This window comes from Chlorocebus sabaeus, chromosome 10, assembly GCF_047675955.1.
Source record: "Chlorocebus sabaeus isolate Y175 chromosome 10, mChlSab1.0.hap1, whole genome shotgun sequence".
NCBI classification, from domain to species: Eukaryota; Metazoa; Chordata; class Mammalia; order Primates; family Cercopithecidae; genus Chlorocebus; species Chlorocebus sabaeus.
Window position 1 is genome coordinate 110,687,033 of NC_132913.1, and position 25,909 is coordinate 110,712,941.

Below are 25,909 nucleotides of genomic sequence, written 5' to 3' on the forward strand. Positions count from 1 at the left end.
TGTTCAAGAGAACAAGCTCCAGTGTACATGACCTTCTGAAGCTTCTATTTGTGTTACATTTGCTGATGTTCCATTGGCCAAAGCAATTCGCATGGCCAAGTCCAATGTCTACTCGGAAGGGGAATACATAAAGGCATGAATATGAAAAGGTATGTGATTCACTGGGTGCCATTACTGTAATAATTTACTATAGTTTCCAATCAATAGGATTATAAAAGACTCTCCTAAACTACAGAATTTTTTTTTTTTTTTTTTTTTTTTGAGACAGAGTCTCGCTCTGTCGCCCAGGCTGGAGTGCATTGGCGCGATCTCAGCTCACTGCAAGCCCCGCCTCCCAGGTTTACGCCATTCTCCTGCCTCAGCCTCCCGAGTAGCTGGGACTACAGGCGCCCGCCACCTCGCCCGGCTAGTTTTTTGTATTTTTTAGTAGAGATGGGCTTTCACCGTGTTAGCCAGGATGGGACTTTATAGAATTTGAAAACAGGGCCCACAGACTATAATACAAGAGGGAGTGTATTATAATAATGGCTTTAATGAATAACATTCTCTATATTCACGCTTATTTGCAATATAATACTGCCATTCTTCCTGTTTTGGTTGGGCTGCTATAACAAAACATCGTAATATCATTATAAACAATGAAAATGTTTTTCTCACAGTTCTGGAGACTGGGAAGTCCAAGACCAAGGTGTCAGGTGCCAGCAGATTCAGTGTTCAACGAAGTCCTACTTCCTGGTTCATAGATGGTACCTTTAGGGTATGTCCTCACATTTTGGGAGGGGTGAATTCACTCTCTGGAGTCTCTTTTATAAGGCACTAACCTCAATGAGGGCACGATCTTCAAGAATTAATAACCCTTTCAAGTCTCTACAATCTAATGCCATTACTTTGGGGGTTAATATTTCAACATATCTGTTCGATAGGACACAAACACTGAGACCAGAGCACTTTCCATTGAGTGGTAGCTATTATTTCTCCACCTTGAATCTTAGTTAGCATTCTAACTTGCTTTAACCAGTAGAATGTGGCTGATGTGGTGTTTTGGGAACTCTTGAGCCTGAGCCTCAAGATGCCTTGAAGCCTCTGCCTTCACTTTCTTGGAACTTAAATGCCATATAAAGGTGGGCTAATCTACTGAATGATGAGGAACCATGTGAAGAGAGAGGTCCTAGACTTCCAACCGTTGGCATCAGGGCCTCAGACACATGGGCAATGTCAACACAGAGTCTCCAGCTCCAGCTGACCCACCAGATGAATACAACCACAAGAGCAAGCCTGTGTGAGACCACCAGCCATCCCAGAGATTTGTGAGAAATGATGTTGGGGTGTTTGTTACTTAGTGATAGATAACTGGTACAGGGGCTAAATATTAACTCTTATTCATTCCTTATGTGAACCAAATGAAGCAAGCATTAATTTTCCTCTTTTACAAAAAAAAAAAAAAAAAAGAAACTGAGGCCCAAAAAGTTTGAATCTCTTGTTGAAGTTCAGACAGCTAAATAACTGAGAGGATACACATTTGCTAACTTGTAAACTCACAGTCTTTCTGTAACACATTGAATTTGGAAGATTTAAAACCTGTCTTTTTCAATCTGAATAAAGATGAGCGATTTTAGTCTAAGTTTCACTTTTTATCCCTTTGAGCAACATTACCATGAAAGCGGATCCTTGGTGTTTTCTCCTTTGGTTGAATGCTTTCTTTGACTGATTGTTTGCACTACATTTTAGAAAATCCCACAGGCTTCAGAAATGGAAGGGTGAAGTTAAATCATCCCTAGGAAATAAGGGAGCAGTCAGAATTGTACGGTTAAGTTTGTCTTAACAATAAAAGAATTACTAAAGCTTTTCTTCAGAAAACCAGCAAGAAACATTTCAGTAACCATGATATTCTGTTCTAGAATATTTCTACCCCATTTTTCTTTTGTGTTTTGATTTTGATGGGATAGCCTAAGTCTCTAAGTTATTTTTTGAGATTTAGATTTAATACAGAAGCAGGGATGTGTCACAGAAGTAGGTATAGTCCAATGACAGAAATAGGACTACTTCTATTTGTAAAATATTCATTGTTTTCCAATGATGACAGCCATCACAGCAATGCAAAGCATATTTTGGAGACTCCAAAAAAATGTGGAAGGCATAAATAAGGATGTGCATAAATAAGGATGACAGGGTCATCGAGACATTGGTGAGTCACACTTGAGCAACCCAGGCTCTTACACTCAGTGACTCCAATTCACCAAACTCATTTTGCTCCTGAGGGCCATGCTCAGAGAATCAAATTCATATGCAGAGAAAGAGAAAATACTTCCTTTGTTATTGAATATTTTTCTACGGGCATATCAGGTGCACATTTTTTTTCTAACCACATAAGACACAGCTGAGATAAACACTTCTGAGTGTTTCTGAGAGAGAAAGTGAATTTAAGAAAGTTATGTAATTTTGACTGAGAGGAATTAATTTCTGTTTTTGGAGAAACTTGAATCAGAAAGTGGCTCTAGATACTAACAAGAGTCAAAGAAGAGGGAGCTCTGTTCACTGCCCCCAGGTCCCCTCCCTAAAGAAACATATTTACATAAACAAAGCAGGGTGGGGATGGGGTAATCCATGAGTCAATAGGATCATGTCCATCAGCCTCCAGTAAATGAAAATCTGCGAAAATGCTTTTTCCTTTCTCTTTTCAAATGTACTTAGTTAACTGACCATTTTAGAATGTGATACAACTCAACAGGTGTTTAATGTGCTAAGAACAAAAGGGTCTTTAAACATGAAGGGTCAAGATAACTACTAGAGGCACCCAGCACTAGCTGCCTCCACAAAGAAGGACTGAAACAGCCAGTAGATAAACCACACACTGAATAGGGGCTTAGGGTGTCTAAGAGAGAACACTGAAACTTAGCAGGAAAGTGACAGGGAACCTCCCAGGCACAGGAGGAAAGGGAAACAATGCAGCTGACCTGACTGAGAACCATCCCACTAACCCGACCACTGCTGGCCTTTGCAGGACACCATGAACCATACAGTCCAAACCTTCTTCTCTCCTATCAACAGTGGCCAGCCACCCAACTATGAGATGCTCAAGGAGAAGCACGAGGTGGCTGTGCTGAGGGCGCCCCACAACACTACTCCCCCGACGTCCACCGTGATCCACATCTGCAGCGAGACCTCCGTGCCTGACCATGTCGTCTGGTCCCTGTTCAACACCCTCTTCATGCTCTTCATGCTCTTCATGAACCCCTGCTGCTTGGGCTTCATAGCATTCTCCTACTCTGTGAAGTCTAGGGACAGGAAGATGGCTGGTGACCTGACTGGGGCCTAGGCCTATGCTTCCACCGCTAAGTGCCTGAACATCTGGGCCCTGATTTTGGGCATCCTCATGACCATTCTGCTCATCGTCATCCCAGTATTGATCTTGCAAGCCTATTGATAGATCAGGAGACATCATTCAGGCCAGGAGCTCTGCCCATAACCTGTATCCCACGTGCTCCACCTTCCATTCCTTGCCCTGCCCCCGGAGCCGAGTCCTGTATCCGCCCTTTATCCTCACACACTTTTCTACAATGGCATTCAATAAAGTGTATATGTTTCTGGAAAAAAAAAAAAAAGAAGTAAATACCAGCCTGGCCAATATGATGAAAGCCTGTCTGTACTAAAAATACAAAAATTAGTTGGGCATGGTGGTGGGTACCTGTAGTCCCAGCTACTTGGGAGGCTGAGGCAGGAGAATCACTTGAACCTGGGAGGCGGAGGTTGCAGTGAGCCAAGATCACATCACTGCCCTCCAGCCTGGGTGACAGAACGAGACTCCATTTAAAAAAAAAAAAAAAAAAAAGAAGTAAATAAAAAAATTTCTTGAAAAAAATAAAAATGAAAAATCACATACCAAAACCTATGAGATACAACAAAAGCAATGCTAAAAAGGAAATTTATAGCAGTAAGCACCCACATCAAAAAAAAGAGAAAGACTTCAAATAAACAACCAAATAATATACCTCAAAGAATTAGGAAGGCTATAATAAACCAAACCCAAAATTACTAGAAGGAAAAACAATAAAGATCAAAGCAAAACTACACAAATTAGAGAATAAAGAAACAATATTAAAGATCGATGAGACAAAAAGTTGCTTTTAGAACAAGTAAACAAAATTGAGAAAGCAGTGGTTATACTAAGAAAAAAGGAGAGAAGACCCATATAAATTAAAGGAAAAAGGAAACCTTAAAACTAATACTACAGATACAGATACTAATACTACAGATACTGATACTAATACAAAGGAACATAGAGATTACTACGAACAACTATCTGTTAATAAATTGGAAAATCTAGAGGAAATGTATAAATTCCTGGACACATTCAACTTACCAAGATTGAAACAGGAAGAAAGAAAATCTGAACATACCAATAATAAGTAGTGAGATTGAATCAGTAATAAAAAGTCTCTCAACAAGGAAAGTCCAGGACCAATGGTTTTACTGCTGAATTCTACGAACATATATAGAAGAATTAGCCCTAATTCTTCTCAAACTATTCCAAATAGTTGAAGTAGAGAAAATTTTTTTTCTAACTTATACTATGAGGTTAGCATTACTTTGATCGCAAAACCAGACAAGGACAGAACAAAAAACAAAGCCATTGGCCAATATCCCTGATGAACATATACGTCAAAATTCTTAACAAAATACTAGCAAGCCTAATCCAGCAATATATTAAAAAGAGAATGTGGCATAATTGAGTGGGATTTTTCCCAGGAATGCAAGGATGGTTCAACATATGCAAATCAGTAAGTGTGATACATCACATCAACAGAATGGAGGACAAAAACCATATGATCATCTCAAGAGATGCAAAAAAAAGCATTTGATAAAATTCAACATCCCTTAATAAAAACTCTCAACAAATTAGGCACAGACAGAATGTACCTCAACATAATAAAGGTCATGTGAATGGGGAAAAGCTGAAAGCCTTACTCTAAAAATTGGAACAAGACAAGGATACCCACTTTTACTACTCCTATTCAGCAAAGTACTAGAAGTCCTAGACAGAACGATCAATCAAGAGAAAGAAATAAGAGGCATCTAAATTAGAAAATAGGAAGTCAAATTGTCCTTCTTGATTTTATATATACAGAACATGATTTTATATATATAGAAACATGGTTTTATATATAGAGAAAAGCCTAAAGGCTTCACCAAAAACCTCTTAGAATTGATAAATTCAGTAAAGTTGTGGGACCCAAAATCAACACACAAAAATTAGTTGCATTTCTACACATCAATAACAAACTAGCTGAAAAAGAAATCAAGAAAACAATCTCATTTATAACAGCTAAAGAATAATTAAATACTTTGTTAAATAAATAAATTTAAGCCAGGAGGTAAAAGACTTCTACAAGAAAAACTACAAAAAACTAATTAAAGAAATTGAAGAGGACACAAACAATTGGAAATACATCGCATGTTCATAGATCAGAAGAATTAGTATAATTAAATTTTAACACCTACAGATTCAATACAATTTCCATTAAAATACTAAAGACATTCTTCAGAGAAATAGAAATAACAATCCTGAAATTTGTGTAGAACCACAAAAGACCCTGAATAGCCAAAGCAGTAGTGAGCAAGAAAACAAAGCCAGAAGCATCAAAATACCTGACTTCAAAATATACTGCAAAACTAATAATGTCACCCCAGTAAGAATGGTTATTATCAGAAAGACAAAGAAAAACAAATGCTGGAGACAATGTGGAGGAATGGGAATTTTTATGCACTTTTCGTGGAAATGTAAATTAGTATAGTCATTATGAAAAATAGTATGAAGTTTTCTCAAAAAACTAAAAATAGAACTACTATATGATCCAGCAATTTATGGGATAAAATCCCATAAATACTGGGCATTTATCCAAAGGAAAGGAATCAGTATATCAAAGAGATACCTGCACCCCCATGTTCATTGCAGCACTATTCACAATAGTCAAGATATGGATTCAACATAAATGCCCAGCAACAAATGAATGCATAAAGAAAATGTGGTGATATACACAATGGAACACTATTCGGCCATAGAAAAGAATGAAATCCTGTCATTTGTAGCAACATAGATGGAACTAGAGGACATTATGTTAAGTAAAATAAGCCATGCACAGAAAGAAAAACACTGTACATTCTAACACTGTGGGAGTTAAGAAAGTTGATCTTATGGGTCTTTTGGATGTTCTGGAGATAAGAATGATAGTTACCAGAGACTAGGAAAGGTGGAGAATGATGTGAAAAGAGGTCAGTTAATGGACACAAATATACAGCTAGATAGAAACGGCAAGTTCCACTGTTGATAGCACAGTAGGGTGAGTATAGTTAACAACAGTTTATTATATATTTCAAAATAGCTAGAAGATTTGAAATGTTCCCAACACAAAGAAATAACAGATATTTGAGTTTATGGATATCTTAAATATCCTGATTTGATCATCACGTGTTGTACACATGTACCAAAACATCACATGTACCACATGAGTATGTTCAAGTATTATGTACCAACAATAAAAGAGTTCTACTATTTTACAATTAAACTCTCTTATTCAAAAAACATGGTCAATAAAAATGTTATAATGTTATATTCCCTTCCCCCCTGTGCCATAAAGTGCTAACAGTTCCTAATGAACTGTTAATAATTAATAAATTAACAAATAATTTTAGTTTACATTAGGATTCATTTTTGGTGCTGTACATCTATGGGTTTAGGCAAATGTATAAAGACATGCATCTTCCATTATAGTATAATGGATGATAATGATGTGTCAGTGTAGGTTCACCAATTGTAACAAAATTTAATGAAATTTTTAATTTTTAATATTATAAATTGCACTACAATAAACAACTTGCACATACGTCTTTGTGCATTTGTCAGATTAATTCATTAGGATACATTCTAAGAAGCAGGATGTCTAAGTCAAATAAAATATGCATTTTTGGAGGGATTTATGCATATAACCAATTGTCCATCATGAAAGTGATATCAATTTACACTCCTTTAGTCACTTGTCCTTAGATTCTTTTAAATCTTGGCCAGTCTTATAGAATAAGTAATTGTGTCTCATTTTTGTTTAAATTTGTACTGCTTAGATGATGGATGAGGCAGAATATAGTTTTGTGTATTTATCAGCCATTTGCTTTTGTGTGTGTGTATGTGATTTCCTCATTTAGTTATTTCACAATTTCAGGAGATAATTCAAACTACCTTTGGCTATGTAATTCAATCTGAAATTTTCCCCAAAATGTTATGTTTTTACCTTATTTAAATCTGTTTTTTCTTGTCCGATTCTTAGGAAAAGACTAGGAATCTACTACTCACCAAAACAAATTATTTGGTATGCAAAACAGGCTTTTCCAACAGGTTTTGACCTCTCCTCTTGTTTTTTTATAATACAGTGCAAAGCAGCACTTTCAAAGTTTGACAGGACAATAATAATGCTTGTTGAAGTTTTGGATGGGGCAAAGGCTGTGGCAAAAGAGAGGAAAATCTGGTTGAAGAAATTGGAGGTAAATGGAGTTACAGGATTAATAGGCAAGCTGTTTCAAACTTGTTTTTTAATCACAGAATCATTTTTTAACCTCTGCATTTGTGATGGTCACATGTAAATGGCAACAAACAGTAAGACTAGACCTATATCAACCTTTCATGCACGTTTGAAAAATCAGCTCAAAATGCATGCCCTGCAAATGGTGCGTCAGAAACATCATCATTTTGTGCGAAACATGAAATAATGATAATAATTATTATTACTTGTGTATTAGGATTCTCCAGAGAAACAGAACCAATAGCATATATATGAAATGCTATTATGAAATACTAATATATATAGTTACAGATATATATTATATAATACGTGCGATAATATGATATGTAATAATATATATTATATGACACAATATATATGTTATAGAAATAGGCAATTATAAGGCTGAGAAATCCCACAATCTGCCCTCTGCAAGCTGGAGAACCAGGAAGGCTGGTGGTATAATTAAGTTTGAGTCTGAAGGCTTGAGAACCAGAGTGTCGACGTCTGAGGCAAGAGAAAATGGATGTTACAGCTCAAGAAGAGAGGCAATTCATCTACTGCCTTTCTGTTCTATTTGGACCCTTCTGGATCTAATGGATTGGATGATGCTCACTGACGTTGAGGAGGGCCATCTGCTTTACTCAGTTCACCAATTCAAACACTGATCTCTTCCAGAAACACCCTCACAGACACACCTAGAAATAATAAGCTATCTGGGTGTCCCTTAGCCCTGTCAAGTTAACACATAAAATTTACCATCACATTACTCAGAAATGTATCTCCGAAAGACTTATATTTACTGAGTTAAAAGAGCTTCCTTTGAGATGCCCGCTTTCTCAATACACAAGCAGGACTACAAGCTGAAATGTTAAAGTTGGAAGAACCTTTGGAGCACCTTCCTCACCTCAGTTTCCTTATCTGTGTCATGACGGTTGTGTATAAATGAAATATTTTACCTTGGTTCATATAATTCAGAGTAGGAGAAGCTCAGCAATTCCTAAATAGAAACTCTACAGGTACTGCCTTTGTGGCAATGCGCATGGTAGCTCCAGGTCATGGCTGTGATACCCAATGTGCATGTGAGTCAACACCTTGCTTTGATGAGACCCTGAGCCAGTATTAGACTGCGCTGCTCCTAAACATTGATGCGCTTGTGAGATCATTTCCTATCAGCTTACAGGGTTTATGAGCTGCAATTATTTGTTACATTTTCAAGCTTATGCTTCACAGAGATGAAAAGCTGATTATGACTTTTAAGACCCACAAGAATAATTGTTGCCATGAGGCAAGCTTAAGATTTCTGCTTGCATCATAAAGCACACTCCTAATGAGAGACGCAGAATTTTGTAGTTTCTCTGTTTTTCAAAATATGTTTTTGATGAAAAGGTATTTCATGCTCCATAGCTTCTTATACCTCTGACCTGCTTTAAACTTAATTAGTCCCATCTAAACCAATGTCAGCTGTGTTATGGAGAACTCTTTGTAGCGAACTTTCTCATTTGGATGAAATATGAGATGTGCATGGGCACATTCTGCTGGAAAAAAAAAAAAAAAAAGCAAAGACTAAATTTCTTGACTGGAAGCAAAGTTTCTGGAACGTGTAAGTCAGGCAGCTCAGACAGCAGCAGTTTGTGCTTCATTTTGAAAACATTCCTGCTCATGAAGAACAGAATGCAAAGGGTAATCAACGTCTGGGACTTTGCAGAAAACCCTTCCGAAAAAGAGGAGAGTGACGAGCAAACTAGGCCCCCACACACCATGGAAATTTTAGAAGTTTTCTTAAGCTGCTTTTCACTGATAAGCTACCTTATGTTTTTCAAGTTCCCATAGTGAGGAAAACATTCAAGTGTGTAGTCTACAAAATTAACTGTCTGGCTAAATCCCATGGAGGTGGGTTCTGCAACTCAACCTCCTGCCTCCTCCCCAGACCCGCCCCTCCCTTCTCACTTCTGTCCCTTGCTGCTACCCTATAAGGATCTTCTGGAGTCCATTTGTTCTGCTTAATATTCTGTGAACATTACTTGCTCTCTCTGCCTTGTTCCCTTTTTCATATTACTCCCCTGCTTGGGGTACTCTCTGTGTCTTCTTCTTGGCTATCTTGCACTATTCCTGAGGTATGGAGAGCTATATAGCCTGTTCATATGAAACAAGTTTTAATGAAGACTGTCTTTGGGACCAGGTATTTCTTCAGAGTGATGTGCACATCAGTGTGAATAAGATGTCATTCCCTCCCTCAAAGTATTCACACTTTAGTGAACCCCAAAGGCTTTGCATTTATTCCAGCCCCTTGGAACCCATTTGTTTGCTAAATTCCCCCAGTATTTACTTTCAAAATCTTTCAGTTTCTAACAACCAATTATTGTTGTCTTAGAATAATTTCACGAACTGTCTTAGAATAGTTCATTGGTCTTTTGACTGCTGCATTCATGAAATTGAAGAAATACATTCCTTAATATACAATTATTTATTTACAATGTTCTAGAAATTTTGTTTTTTTAAATTAAGTTTAAAATGAACTATTTTATTGCTATTTGAAATAGATAACCAGCCTACAGCCATACTACCCTAAATGCACCCAAAACACATAACCAGAATTACTTGCCTTAAATAAGAAGCAACCATAATGAATGCGATGAAACCAAAATACTGTTCTTAAATTCTAGTGAAAAGAAAACAATGTTTATGGCAGCCTTATTTATAATAGCCCAAAGCTGGAAACAATTCAAATGTACACACTGGTACAACAGAGAAGTTGTGGTGTATCTACACAATGAAATGCTACCCAGCAACAACAAAAAAGAACAAACTATTATAACATCCAACTGCACGAATATCAAAGATGTGACAGATAAAAGAGGCAAGGATATGAACTATATGATTCAATTTCTGTAAAAGTCAAGAATGGGAAAATCTAATCTATGGAAACAGAAGTCAGGATACTAGCTACAACTAGAGAGGGGTATTGATTGGAAGAGGGCAAAAAAGAGCTCTCTGGATGATAGATATGTTCTGTATCTTAATCTGTCAATGGTTATATAAATCCATCCATGTGTTTATAAAAGTGTATCAAGCTGTGAATTTAGGATTAGTTCAAGTTATATATATTACACTTCATATAAATGTAAAAATGCAAGTGACATGTGATGAGATCTTAAAAATAATTCTAGCTGAAGATTCTTTGCTTGGAAGTCTCTGAGCCTGAGGTCTATTTCCTGTAAAAAAGGGGATTAGTAAGGGAGAGCGGTATTAAGGACATATTAGCCCCAAACTGAGACTCTTGTCTTATATAGAAGTTGAGGAGAATTGAAAAAGGATGTCTTTTCATTATTGAGATTAAATGTTCCATGGCATCATATTCATGTGCCACTCACATTTTAAGAAATTGCTATATGGCATTTCTTACATTTCCTTTTTATGATTAAGTCCAGTCTTTTGATCTATACTAGAAATCCTATGAGAGTGGAGATGATTGCTGATGCGTCTTGCTAGTTTCTCATATCACTCATTACAAAAGCCATAATTTCCTGGAAAAACAGGTGTTCACATCATGCTGGTAGTTTAACCTAACGTAAGTTAGTTATTCCACAACCGTAGACTGTGTGCCTCCTACTGAATGTGACAGATGAAAAAAGTGTGATGAGTAGCTTCACTAGAAGTTGCTACACCTTGCAAGATAGGGGGATTCTTAGGGCACAGTTTCTTAACTATCTTCCCTCATTCCCCTTTGGAGTCACAAATGCATTTAAGGTTGTAATGGAATCTATGGGTTCTGTCCTTAGGAAAATGCAAATATGTATATGCACATACTGTTTTGCATAAAGTTTATTTCATTGGATTGAAACTTGATTGTCTTCACATAGAATATTTAAAACATCTTTACCATAATATATTTCTTTTTTTTTGGTACAAATTAATGTCTAGTTCATGAAAAAGAGGGAAACTAATCCAAATTGTCTATTCAGAAATAGAAATGTTAATCTTGTTCAGAAATAAATAGATGGCTATTATCATTTTGTTGATAATGAGATAAAATCATAAAGTAACCTTTGATGTGTTATCTTTGACATGTCACGCGTCTCAACTTTGTTTCTTTCGGCAACATGTCCTGAAAATTCTGATTCATGAAAATCTTTAGTAGCAAAGATAACTGGAGCCCCATAGCTTGCTTTGTCAAGAGAGATTAAGGAAGGGAACAACAAAATTTCAAAGATTCTTCATCACATAGCAGAATACAAGTTCATAAAGCAGGAATCCTATTTTGTTCAGTGCTATATCACCAGTACCTAGAATGGTACCCAGCACATGGTAAATACTAAGTAAACATTTGAATAAATAAGAAAAGGGATTCCTTTGTCCAGAAGTCTATGAGATTATATCTGGAAAGCTTTCTTCTTGAATTTATGTTAGCTGGGAAAGGATTATGAATCTTTATTTCACTTTTATGGAAGACTGAACTGAAGGACCTTCAGAATCCTTTGGGGTTTCTGGCACTTTATCCCTTTGACTTTAGCCTGTACAGACTCTCCCCCTTCATTAGAAAGTTTGTCCTCTCCAAACTCCCAGAATAGCTGCGCAGACAGAACAGTTGGGCCCTTCTCCCATCCTGAAAATACAAAGCATTTATATTGGGACATATCCAGATTTTGCTGAAGTTCCAGCCTTTTGCAATTTAATCTGCCCCTGAGAAGAAGCCACACTACCGGATGTATTTTCAGGTTGGGTAACATGTAACATTCCTTTGGCTTTGCTGATTCTATATTTTGTGGAAAGGTAAGAGACCTTCCAGAAAGAGGATACACTGATGACATTTCAGAATGGAAGTAAAACATTATTATGCATAGCTTTGTAGTGTTCCCTTTTCTTTGACATTTTTCAGCCTAAAAAGATCAAGGCAAACAAAGACTCATGCCATAATTAAAATGATGAGTTTTTTAAAATTCCTACGCTGATGAATAGTGTTACATGAAAATAATGGCAGCTATACATTTCTTCACTATATCGCCTCATGTCTTACATTGCGCTTCTTTGATAGAAAACAGTAATACAATTGCAAAAAGTAGCATTCAACTCTCTTACTTACGAAAATAGTTTCCAGAGCAATAGAAAGAAAATCAAAAGAACATTACTAATGAGTGTTCTCTAGTTCACAAACCTTCTGGAAACTCCTCCATGGACCCTAGGTTAGAAATGCAATCTGAGCTCAAGTCTTGGCAACAGAGGTAAAGGGAAGTCTATAGAGGCCCCAGACTCCAAAAGGTTGAGAAAACTGCATTACCAATCCACCTAAGAAAAACAGAATTATTGGAAGTTGGGACATAAGGTTCAAGAAAGAGAGCCCCACATCGGGAAGCAGCTGGTTTTACTACCCGTTTTACAGATACTCTGGGTAATGTCAGTCAAGTCTCTGCCCTCTTTCTTTTTCATTGCCTTCTCTTTTCCCCCTTCCCTTCCCTTCCCTTCCCTGCCCTGCCCTGCCCTCCCCTCCCCTCCTCTCCCCTCCCCTTCCAGGATTGGCATTCATATCTCATACATTGGAAAACAAATCTCATAGTATTTAGCTGTTATACATCATGTCAATAAAATGGGCCAAAAGGCCAAACTTCATCTGTATGCCAATGAGAGACACAGACTTCAAGAAATTTTCAGAATAATATTTTGCTGTGGCATCAGGTAAATTGTGATGTGGCTCTGCTATCTTCCCCACAATGATCCAAACATCATTCCTCCCTTCCCCAGCTCCTGCCCCTGTGACCTGCCTTGAAGGTATGGTTTGACCTTATGCTCTCTGTTAAACTAATTTCCAAGCAGCTTTAAATTTCACATCTCCTTGATACTAAAATGCCATTAATTATAAGATATGTCACTGATTTTACAGCTTTTTGTTGACAGTAGAGGGTGGCGGAATACTACTATACTGAATGTAGACATCAACGTTGATTGCAAAATGTATTTAGATTTTAGAAATGAGAAATTATGAAAAGTATTGTAGAATGGATAAAATATATTATTGCCTTTGTTAGGACAATGCATTTTAATGGGGGAAATTCAAACCTCTGATGGATGTGTGAGAAGGAAGAATATTTTCATTTGGGATGAGAAGCCATCCTTCTGCTCCTCCTCATTTCATACCATATGGTAGGCAACTATCTGTCTTCTTCCACCCTAATTTCTTGTAAGACTGATCTGGTGAGTTACTCCTTTATTATCTTATGAAATTAACAGGTTTTTAATAAAAGAAATATTATTTAAAAATGAATCTGCATATGATGTGTGTGAAAATTTAGAGATAAAGTTAATCTTAGCTCAGGCAATGGACTAATACTTTCAGGAGGAAGTACAAGTCTCCCTCGAGATAACTAGCTAGAAGCACATTTGCAGAGTGTCTCTGCTTCTTCAACATTTCACACATGAAAATCATAAGGAAGTATTGGTAAAATCAGGCCTTTTGATTTTCAGTTATTTCCCTTTCCACTCTGGAACAAATGATATATGACTATCTCTTTCTTGTTGGTTAAGTAAGTTGTGCTTTTAAAAGGAACGTACTGCTTGGAGAATAAGGGTTGCAACTCACTGAGTTCTGATCAGATCCTTTTGAGGTAGGAAGTTGAGGTAATAGAATTACCGCAAGGAGACGCTGTGGCCAGGCATGGAGGGAAAGGGAACTGTGGTTCAGGGTGGGCAGGGACAGAGCCGAGGCATCGTAGTGGGGAGAGGAGTACTGCCAGGGGAAGTGGGAGAAGGCTGATGGCCAATATTTTGCTCAAATCAGTTCTATGCACATCTTTTTGTACGTTAAAAAAGAATGCAGCCGGGCGCAGTGGCTCATGCCTGTAATCCCAGAACTTTGGGAGGCTGAGGAGGATGGATCACGAGGTCAGGAGATCGAGACCATCCTGGCTAACACGGTGAAACCCTGTCTCTACTAAAAATACAAAAAATCTAGCCGGGCCTGGTGGCGGGCGCCTGTAGTCCCAGCTATTCAGGAGGCTGAGGCAGGAGAATGGCGTGAACCCGGGAGGTAGAGCTTGCAGTGAGCCAAGATCATGCCACTGCACTTCAGCCTGGGTGACAGAGCAAGACTCCATCAACAACAACAACAACAAAAAAGCAAAAAAAAAAAAAAAAAAAAAGAAAAAAGCACAGAAAGAGACAAATACATCTGAGATTACCATTCTATAATTTTTCTTCAATACACCAATTTGTAAACTGGAGGTGGCATATTTAGGGCTTGCAGATTTTATGATCTGCCCTCAACGTGATCCTGTGCTGGTGTGACTCTGAGCCTGGCCTTAGGAAGGTGTTTGCTTTGATATCTGCTTGAAAACTCAACACTCTGTTAATGACTGCTTGTTCCCAGCTGTTTGCCACGCGATAATTCTTTTTAGCCATGCTTCATTTCATCTCTATGGCAGCACAAACTGACCTTCAGAAGTACACATTAAAACTACACCTGTAGTCAGAACATGGGAAACACAATCCTCATTAGGTTTATAGTGGCCTTCGAGCCCAGAAATTGATTTCCCTGTACAGCAGCTCATCCCCAGAACTGTTGGATGTAGCATTGCTATTCTCATTTTAAACACAGAGGAAATGCCCAAGGTGGCCAGTTGGCATACAGTAAAACAGCGGTTGACAGTGTGGGGTGGGGGACAAATTTGCAAACATGTGGCAATGTCTGGAGACATGTTTGATTTTCACAACATGTAAGGCATGGGTTACTGGCATCTAGTGGGTAGAGGTCAGGGATGCTGCTAAAAATCCTGCCACGGCAAGATAGCCCCTGAAAATATAGAATTATCTGGCCTCGAACATCAGTATTGCTGAAGACAAGAAATCCTGCACTACTAGGATTTGGATTCAGTTTCTCTGAATTTGAAGCCCAGCCTTCCTACTACATGGTACAGAAGAGATGATTCCTTTTAGTATATCTTCTGTTTTCAAAAGGGGAGGTGGAAAAGGTGAGGGCAGAACTTTATCTGCTCCAGAAAACAACAGGGGATGGAAAAATCATTGTTGACAGTTTCCTCTGTCAGGCACTGCTCTAAGTACTTTGCATGGTTTATTTCATTTAATGTGTTACCTTAAGAATCAAAAGATCTATAAATTTAAAAAAGGAGACTTTATTTCTTAAAAAGGGTTACAGCTTGCAAGGTGACCATCCCACAGGCTAGGAAGCACAGCCTCCCGCAAAGACAACAGAAAGGCATTTCAAAGGAGGAGAGGTTGGAATAGGAGCTTTATGCTGACCAGGTTGACTAAATGTACATATTCAAGAGGTCACAGGAAGGCCATGAATATTCATGAAGGTGATCCTGATGCATGCCTATTTAGCAAACTTGCATGTTACATATGACCCATGTTCACGTTGGGGTGGACACTTAATATTTATATGTATTACAATTAGGCATTATAAGTCAAAAAGTCTTTTCGAGACACAAAAGCACTCAGTGCACAGCCTTTGTAAACTGGCTAGGACCGGTCGATGGTCAGCCATTTTCTTATCAGTAGAAAGTTACTGAGATCCGTCCCTAGTCCAATCAAAGCTCCAGTTATGGCTTGTGAAACAGAGGGCTAGTTAATGTATCTAGTGGTGGGCTATAATTATTTTAATATTGCTTATCTTGAAGCCAGTGTTTGTTTAGCTGCTAGAGAAAAAGAAAATCCTTGTGGCACTTAGACTATAGTTTATTCTTTAACTGTAGGGCTGTGTGGCTTATCCTTTACCTGGTATGGATTTAGGTCCTGTTTATAATTTGGTGTCTTGTTGCCACAAGGAGTCTGTTCTGTCAGTCTTATGATCTCTATTTTAACATTAACACTGGTCAGATGTGTTTAAAAACTTGTCCAACCTGCAGCCCACAGGCCATGTGCTGCCCAGGACAGCATTGAATGTGGCCCAACACAAATTCATAAACTTTCTTAGAACATTATGAGGTTTTTTTTGTGATTTGGTTTTTATTATTATTATTATTTATCTCAACAGCTTTTGTTAGTGTTAGCATATTTTATGTGTAGTCCAAGACAGTTCTTCTTCCCATGTGCTCCAGGGAAGCCAAAAGATTGAACACCCCTGGTCTAAACCATAAAGGGAGGGGGGATAACAAGGTGTGTCTGACCTCCCACCTGTTTTGTCTGGAAACTCAGGGTTGTAAGGTTTCTCTGGAGTGCCCTTAGCCAAGAAGGGGTTTGTTCAGTTCGTTGGGGGTAGAGGTGGGGGGAGCTAGGGTTTTATTTTTAGTTGACAAATGTTAAATAATATAACTCTGTGAAGTAGTTGCCACATAAGGCACAATAAAGTTGAAAAACGTGCAAAGATCATGGATCGAGGGCTGGACTCACATGAATGTGTTGTTTCCCAGAAGAAAGTTGGAGGAGTCAGGAGACTTTATGTCTACATTCAGGTGCAGAGAGTAACACTGATCATGTCAAGAGAGGATTCATATGCCCACTTTCCTGCCCCTTAGCCCAAGGGTAATACTTACTCACTCTGTCAACATTTGGGATGCCAGCACTTTTAAAATGCTGAGTAACTCTACATTATTATAGCATTTCATTAAATCTAAGACTCCATTAGCTGTAAGATGCACTGTTTCTTTTATATACCAATAAGAAAAAAAAATCACACAATCCATATTTGTAAGACATTACCAATTCTCAGAGATATATTTCTATATTTTAAAAACCTATATCTAACAATTCAGTGCAATATAATAAATACCGATCCTCGATGACATGAGGCTGTGTTGTACAGAATACAGTGGGGCAAGAGAATGATCCTTGTCCTCGGGAAATAAAACAAAAGCCTTTATAATCATGTAAACCATGTTTATAATCATGTAAACAATATTAGAGCCATTGACTTTGCTTACTTCACTGCCAAGTTTTAGACCAGTGCCTGACACCAACTAGGTTCTCAAAATGTTAATTGAATGGATGAAAGAATGATTGTACATTCTTTCTACGGGCTGATGATAGTAGGTAGTAGGCAGCTTTTAACATGGTTCCTAATTATCCTCACTTGTGGGTATTCACATTCAAGCAATTCTCTCACCTTGTATGTGGGCTGGACCTAGTGACTTGTTTCTAGTGAATAAAATATGCTAAATATAATTGGATGCCATTTTTGAGAATGTTACAAAAGACTGTGACTTCTTTCTTGGTAGCACCCTCTCATCTCATTTGCTGGCTCTGATAAGGAAGCACCCACGTTGTGAACTGTGCAATGGGAGGCCCAGGAACTGAGAGGAGCCTCTGAACAACAGCCAGTGAAAAACTGAAGTCTTCAGTTCAGCAAACTGTAAGGAACAGAATCTTGTCAACAACAAAAAGCAGATTCTTCTTCCATCAAGCCTTTAGATAAAACCACAGCTATGGCCAGCATCGTCATTGAAGCCTTGAAAAGGACCCAAAGCTGGAGGACCCATTTTAGTCATGCCCAGATTCTTTACCTACAGAAACCACACACATGAAAAATGTTGTGTGTTTTAAGCCATTATGTTTTAAGCCATTACTGCAGTAATTTTTTATGCAGTAACAGGTAGCTGATACATGACATGGTGATAGAATGAGTGAGTCAAAGTGCTATAGTGGCTAAAGAACTGCTCAAGTGGTTGTGCTAGAGCAGCTGAGGTCAGGAAACAGTGGTCACAGAGGGGAATGCTTGAAGTTAAGACTTCAGAGGTGATGCAGATAGTGATAACAACAAGATCAAAAGGATGACTACAAAGATGGTGGCTGAGATGAGATCTCCAGAAATGGTGATGGCAGCAGCTCCTTCTAGTTTCTAGTGACAACAAAGGTGACAGTACCAGTGTTTAGAATCCAGTCGAGGGGCCAGACGCGGTGGGTGGCTTACGCCTGTAATCTCAGCACTCTGGGAGGCTGAGGCGGGCAGATCACGAGGTCAAGAGATTGAGACCATCCTGGCCAACACGGTGAAACCCTGTCTCTACTGAAAATAAAAAAATTAGCTGGGTGTGGTGGCACATGCCTGTAGTCCCAGCTACTTGGGAATCTGGGGCAGGAGGATTGCTTCAACCTGGGAGGCAGAAGTTGCAGTGAGCCGAGATCGTGCCACCACACTCCAGCCTGGCAACAGAGTATGACTTTGTCTCAGAAAAAAAATTCCAGTGCCAGGGAGGCTGGGGGTAGAAGCTGCAGATTCTGTGTGCAATTGTGTGTGGAAACAGCAGGAAGTTCACTGGGACAGAGCCGTGCCTCCAGTGAGCTCTCCAGCCTTCCTGGAGATTCTATAAGCTACCAATAAATTCACTTCTTGGCATAAGTTACTATAATGTACTCCATCTGCTTACAACAAAGAATCCTTACTAACATCCAGAAAGATGTGATGCCATGAACATCAAAGAAACTTAGGAATGTAAGATGAGAGGACCATATAAAGGAGCTGAAGAGGAAATGGTTTTGCCAAATCACAGACAAAGCATTATAATGAGTATGCTATGAAATGTGTCTATGAGGATGTTCATTTTAGTATTATTTATAATAGCAAAATAGAGATGCTTACACAAAAGGTGGCATAGTCAAAAATTGCTCTCTGTAAGACCTAGAAATGGTGTGCTGTTGAAAAACTAATGATATGGAAGAGTGTTTAAGATTTGTTGGTAAATGAGAAGAACGAGGCTACAGGATAGTATTTGCAGTGTGAGCACAAATTGGTTTATAGAACTACAGACACCTGCATAAAAATCCTAGAGGTGTGTATCACCAATATCTCTAGAAAATAAGATTATAAGTCATATAAATTTTCTTCTTTGTGCTTTTAAGTATCTTTAGAATCTTCTGCAATGAGCAGATTTAAATGTTCTAATTATTTTTAAGTTAAAACAAAAGCAGAACTTCTTTCATAATTTCAACTTTTATTTTAAATTTGTGGGTACATGTACAGGTTTGTTTCCTGGGTATACTGTGTGATGCTGAGGTTTGAAGTATGAATGATTCTGTCATCCAAGTAGTGAGTATAGAACTCAGTAGGTAGTTTTTTAGCCCTTCCCCTGCTCCCTCTTCCCCTACTCTAGTAGTCCCCGGTGTCTATTGTTCCCATCTTTATATTCACGTGTACTCAATGCTTAGCTCCCTCTTATAAGTGAGAACGTATGCCACATTTGATTTTCTGTTCCTGTGTTAATTTGCAAAGTGAGAATTTTGATCGTAAGTGTTCCTTCTAAAAGCACACTGGGGAGTTGGTCTGGACTTTCTTGGTCGTAACCTAAACATTGTGACCTGATCCCAAGAGGCTGGGGATTCCCATCCAGAATTCCGTGGCTTTGGTGCTCATCGTGTCATGGCATGCCTCTCCAGAGATGCAGAAGCCTACCATGGCCATCAACCGATCTACACTGACCAAGAATGGAACTTTGGAATCTTCTATTTGTCTAGGGTTTATCTCCCTTAGGTGACAAGAGAAAGGACAGAGTTAACCTGGAATGGTTGTCCTTTCAAAACCAGGTGTGGAAACACCAACTGTGCTGAAGAATGCACCTGGCCAGTATCTAGTCCTAATTCTCAGTATAGATTCATAAGGTAGTTTTTAGATTTTTTAAAAAAATCTCTATTTTCTCTTTGTTCAAGGAATTAGTAAAGATTTCTTTTCTTGAAACACGTGGTTTAATGCCTGTGACATTATTTTCCAAACGCGTTTTGAAAGGCTTTTCTTCTCATTGAAGGAAACCTTATGAAACCCTATTTATCTTGAAAGTCTATCTTTATGATAATACAGTACAGAGAGAAGAAAACCCTCCCTCAAAAATTAGAGCAGTGTTCACTCAAGCAAAATGATTCACTTATTTTTGGTGCTTCAATACAACAAGATTTAAAAAATCATTCAGCTAGGTCAAGCCTAATATGCTTTAAATTACGTTGTAGAAAAAGATAAAATCTATTCTGTCTATATATTTCAACAGCAGGACACAAATTTGTTTTTCTTAATTCTATATCAGATAAGGTGCATATGCTGTAAACAATACAAATGGGCTGAAATTCATTCTTTTTATAAATTAAACTTCATATGGTCAGTTGCAGCTATATGGCATCTGACTTTGGAGGATTGAACACAAAGAACCAAACTTTGAACTTTCACATTACATGTTTTCTTTCAAATTCGGTGAATACAATACTACACAATCCTCACTAGAAGTTGGCTCTTCCTGGCTTTGCTTTTTATGCACCACAGATAATTTTTGAGGTCACTATCAGGAGGGGACACAGACTTCCTTCTGATATCCAGAACTAGTGCCCTAGTACTTTTTCTCCAACCTAGTGATGGAATCTATAGTGTCAATGCCTTGACTTTAGGAATTTTGGAGTGGAAGAACATTGGCCATAGCCTCCTTAGAGGTCAACCTAGAACTAAAATTAGAGGTACTATGATTGTCAGATTTTATTTTAATTGTATTTTCTTCAGGGAAGCAGACATGGGCAACATTCAGGCCATATAAGTCAATAGCCAGGTGAGGAATTCCAGATAAAGTTGCTCAGAAGAGAGTTATCTGAGCAACCCTATCTGGAATTTGCAGTTGCCTGGAAGTTTTAGGGACTGTACCCATAGTCTGCGTGCAGTGCATGATGACCTCTGTGGAAGTAGGCTGTATCAGGCCCCACAAAAATAGTTATGTGTGTTCAGAACTAGCCCTGGAATGCTGGTTTCCATTGCAGAACTCCTGTTTTAAAACTTGAAAGCTATGCCTAAATCCAGGGTAATTTCATGTGTGCTGAAAGTAAAGAAATTGTGTCATTGTTTTCATTACTGTGGATTCAGGATACAGGTCCTTACAATTTACTTCTTGGTCAAATATATCACAAGACCATTTTACTCGTAAATGAGATAGTTTACCATTTTACTTATAAAGAAAGTTTACAGCAAAACTTTTTGGACTTTTCTATGACAATTATAGGTTGTTCTGTTCTGTTAAGCCAATGGATGAAATACCATTTTGTAGTAGGAATGCTTATAAACATTTAGATGACTTTCTATGTTTTGAGCTACTAATGTAGTGCTTTTTCTGTGGCATTAAATAGTATAAAACAGTGCTTCCCTAGAAATCCCTGACACAGCTCTCACCTTCTCTATATAATACAACAATATGAGGAAAATCCACAATTGTTTCAAAAAAATGAGATTACTAGCCACTCTATTGGCAGGATCTTAGGTGGATTATTCAATAATTTCAAGACCAATGAAACCACACAAAGAAATTATGGCGACCAGAGACAAAACGATTCCCCTGCAGAAAGGTATGAAGACATTCTGTCCTTCTGTCCCTGACTCAAAAGCATACAGTGTTTTAACAATCAGAAACCAAGGCAGCTTTGCCTGGAGGCTAATCTTCGTGGGAGTCAGAGGGTGTTTGCTCAAACCCAGAGCTGCTAATATTTTGTACTCATGTGTGCGGAATTCTCCTTACCAGTAAGAGGGGATAATAGCATGTGGCGTCCTGGTAGATGCTGCTCCTATAGTGGAAGCACTGTCAGCAGTGCGTAAAAGACGATATCCTCAGTTTCATCAGGTACCTGAGCACAGATAAATAATGACATTTTCATTTATTTGGTTTTATTGGAAATGAACCATTTCCTCCAGCCTTTCCAGTTTGTTACCACATAACTACTGCTAGTGTTAACATTTATATTACGATTTCCAAGACAGTTTATCTTCCTTCCTTCCTTCCTTTCTTCCTTCCTTCCTTCTTTCCTTCTTTCCTTCCTTCCTTCCTTCTTTCCTTCCTCCATCCCTTCCTTCCTCCTTCCCATCCTTCCTCTCCCTCTTTCTCTGCATTTCCCTCTGTCTCTCATCTATTACCTTCTTGTTTATAGAGATTCATTGATTAGTACAATTTCTCTTCCTCTTACCTTTTCTGTCATGATCTCTTTATTTTGGTTAATTTACCGCTTGTTAGAATGCTTTTTCAAGAATTGTACTCAAATTGAGTATTTGGATTCTGTATTCCCTCAATCTTTGGTATCTTTTTGTCATGTTAGACAAATAATCTATTAATTTTGTAGTCATTTTTTGTCAATGATCTCTAGATGCTATTTTACTATCTATCAATTAGGTTTTAAATGTTGTAGATGAGAATTCTGATACTAGTCTCTTTGTGGGCAAATACTTTTGTTGTTTCTGTCTAGAAGCTGCTAAGATTTTCTTTTCTTTTTGAACTTCATAAGTTTTGATTTTAGTAGGCATAAAAATATGCATACTAAAGATATATCTACCTTTTCATAAAAAACATTTGGAATTGTCAGTCTTCCTTTAGAGGAGAGAATGTACTTCTAGTGTTAGTTTAATCAGCATGTAACCTGCTTCTTTTTGTCCTTCTGAGATGAATGTCTTTGATATAATAGGTCTTTTGGATCTCTCCTTCTGGTCTCTTATATTTTCTTTAACAATTTTTATCTCTGTATTTCTCTTCCACTTCATTTTTAAAACAAAAAGTATAAGTCTTAATAGTAGCCATCTCTTTCAATTTATTTACTGATTGAAAAAAATCTAATATCAAGTTTTTTATTTGGCTAATTCAGGAAATCTCTTTGTTCTTATTTTAATTTGCCTCAAGTACTCTTATTATGTTGTTATTCAGATTATTTTCTGTCTCTTCCAGCAAGTCTGCTTCATCAGGGACAAATTCAGGTATTCTATCTATTTGTTCTTCTTGATGGCGGCCAAACCCATGCATGACTGTTATTTGGTAACAAAGGCCCACGTCCAACCAAAGAGACTCAATGTAACTGGTGTTAGAAGAGAGGTGCCTCTAATGTGGCAGTCAGGCTGTTCCTGTAGAGACAGCAAAAGGAATCCTGTTTTCTCTGTTCCCTAGTCTCCTCTCCTTTCCTCTCCCAGTACTGGAAGTAGAGGTTAAGATCAATTGTCAAAGAGATAGGAAGACCTGGCACCCTTATATTGTGAATGTCCACCCTCTCTGCAGAGTGCCGGGATCTTGTGGGGCCAAGTTCTTTTAGTACCATGGCAGTCAGATCCTTGGGACCTCTTTTATTCCTGCCATCAGGATCCCTCCTAACCCACAGAGAAAGGAACCCTGCAATAGCTATACAGCTGCTCCCCTTTGACCCATATACATTTTTTGGCCCCAGTAGAAATGGGTGGGTTGGAGCCAGAAGGAAGCTAAAGAAACACGGAAAGCAGTCAGCTATCTTCTTTCCAAATCCCTTTCTCCAGGAAAAAACCCTTTAATGGAGAGGATTCATTCTGAGATCATGATATGTATCTTACACAATATGAAGAAAGCTTTACTGGGTTGGCCTCTGAATTATAAATGACTATCTGCTTCCATATTTTATTAACAACAATGACTGATGATCATAGTGGTGCTCTTGAGCAGCTATAAGATTGTAAAGGATTTATAGTATTGCTAAAGAAAGTCAAATTATGCTAAGCACAAGATTTAATGTTGTCTGACTTTATACTATCCAGATACTTTGAAAATGTAATCCCATGGGTGATTTCCACAATAACAATATAGAAACCAGACTGATTAATCAAAACACTCAAAAACAACTGGTCAAAAAGTGTTTACTAGTTACTTCTGTGTTAGGTCAAATGGAGCTATTCTAAGCTTTATAAAACAGCATAAAATTTTTTTAAAGGTTTGTTGCATAATATTATAAAACTTTCACCTTTTGCAAAATTCAGGAGGTTGAACTTCAAGCTGATAATAATTTTGCTTATTTTGCTTCTACTTATATAAATAAGATTTTCCTCTGTTACTTTCTGACTGTTTTCCTATTGAAGTAAAAAAATGTTGCTTTTCAACTTCCTACATACTCCTTGTAGGACAATTTTTGTGCCTGTAGGGCTAAGATTTGAGATTCTCTCTCAGCTTTAATTTGCTTCCCTTAAGATATCAGTGACAGGAGATGAAATGCTAGCAATATGAATCTAGAACACAACTTTATGACCATGGAATCTTAGAGAATTTATTATGCTATGTAATATGCAATTCTTGGCACAAGAGTATGGACATTCCTGATTTTGCAATGTTCTTTTCCTAATTTAATGTCTCCAAGCAAAGACACAAAGATTCTACTTTCATAAAATGCTATCCTCAAGTACAGAGGCTTTCAAATATTATGATCATATTTATTATAAATTTGCTTTGTTTCTATTTTTCAGGTCCTTTTGAGAAAAATATTTTTATGTTGGGATATTAAGAAAATGGGTTTGTGACTTGTTTTTCAGTCTAAGTCATGTTTCAGATATTTTGGTAAAAATTTTGTTGTATTAGAAATGTAACAGCACACTGGTAACATCCAAATTATTATTTCCATTGTAGATGTTTCTCTTGAAGTTGAAACATAAATTCAATGGTATATTTGACTTGTTTACTAGGATATACAAGAAGTATCTTAAATATCGTGTGTCAAAGTAGAACTCTGTTTCCCACCTGTAGGAGTGTAATGGTGTCCTTCTAAATGTTATGTTCACTTGGAACCTCAGAATGTGGCCTTATTTGGAATAAGGACTTTTAAATATATAATTATAGCAAGATTTTAAGATGAGATCATCCTGGATTAGGGTGGGTCCTAAACCAGTGACAAGCATTTATATAAGAAACTCTCTGAAAACAGAGAGACACAAAGGAAAAGACCATGTAAAGATGAAAGTAGGTATTGGAGTTATGCTGCCATAAGCCAAGGAACACCAGGAGCCACCAGAGGCTGGAAGAAGCTCCCCTAGGATCTTCGAAGGGAGTATGGCCCTGCCAATACCTTCATTTCAGACTTTTGACCTCCAAATCTGTAAGAGTATACATTTCTGATGTTTTAAAATCATGTGGTTTGTGGCAATTTGTGACAGCAGTCACAGGAAACTAATATACCACTGCTTCTGAAACCTGTTACACTATAATCTTCCAAATTCAAGTAAGTGACAACCCCATTTTCAAAAAGTTAAAGACATACTTAACTGTTCTTTTAGTTTTACATGTAAAATCCAGTTTATTACAGCAAAGACATGGAATCAACCTAGGTGCCCATCAATGGCAAATTGGATAAAGAAAATGTGTTACATATATACCATGGAAAACCATGCAGCTATAAAAAGGAATGAAATCATGTCCTTTCCAGCAACACAGATGCAGCTGGAGGCTATTATCTTAAACAAATTAATACAGAAACAGAAAACCAAATATCACATGTTCTCACTTATAAGTGAAAGCTAAATCTTAAGTATGCCCGGACATAAAGATGGGAATGTTAGACACTAGGAACTCCAAAAGGAGGAAGGGAGGGAGGGGAGCAAGGGCTGAAACATTTTCTGTTGGGTACTTTCTTGGTGACAGGATCAGTAGAAGCCGAAACCTCAGCATAATGCAATATACCCTTGTAAC

At 37.8% G+C, this 25,909-nt stretch overlaps 1 pseudogene; it reads left to right on the top strand.

Moving 5' to 3' along the window:
* Nucleotides 1–2,863: 2,863 nt before the first annotated feature.
* LOC103217946 (interferon-induced transmembrane protein 3 pseudogene) lies at nucleotides 2,864–4,054 on the top strand (annotated as a pseudogene).
* The last annotated feature ends 21,855 nt before the right edge of the window (nucleotides 4,055–25,909 follow it).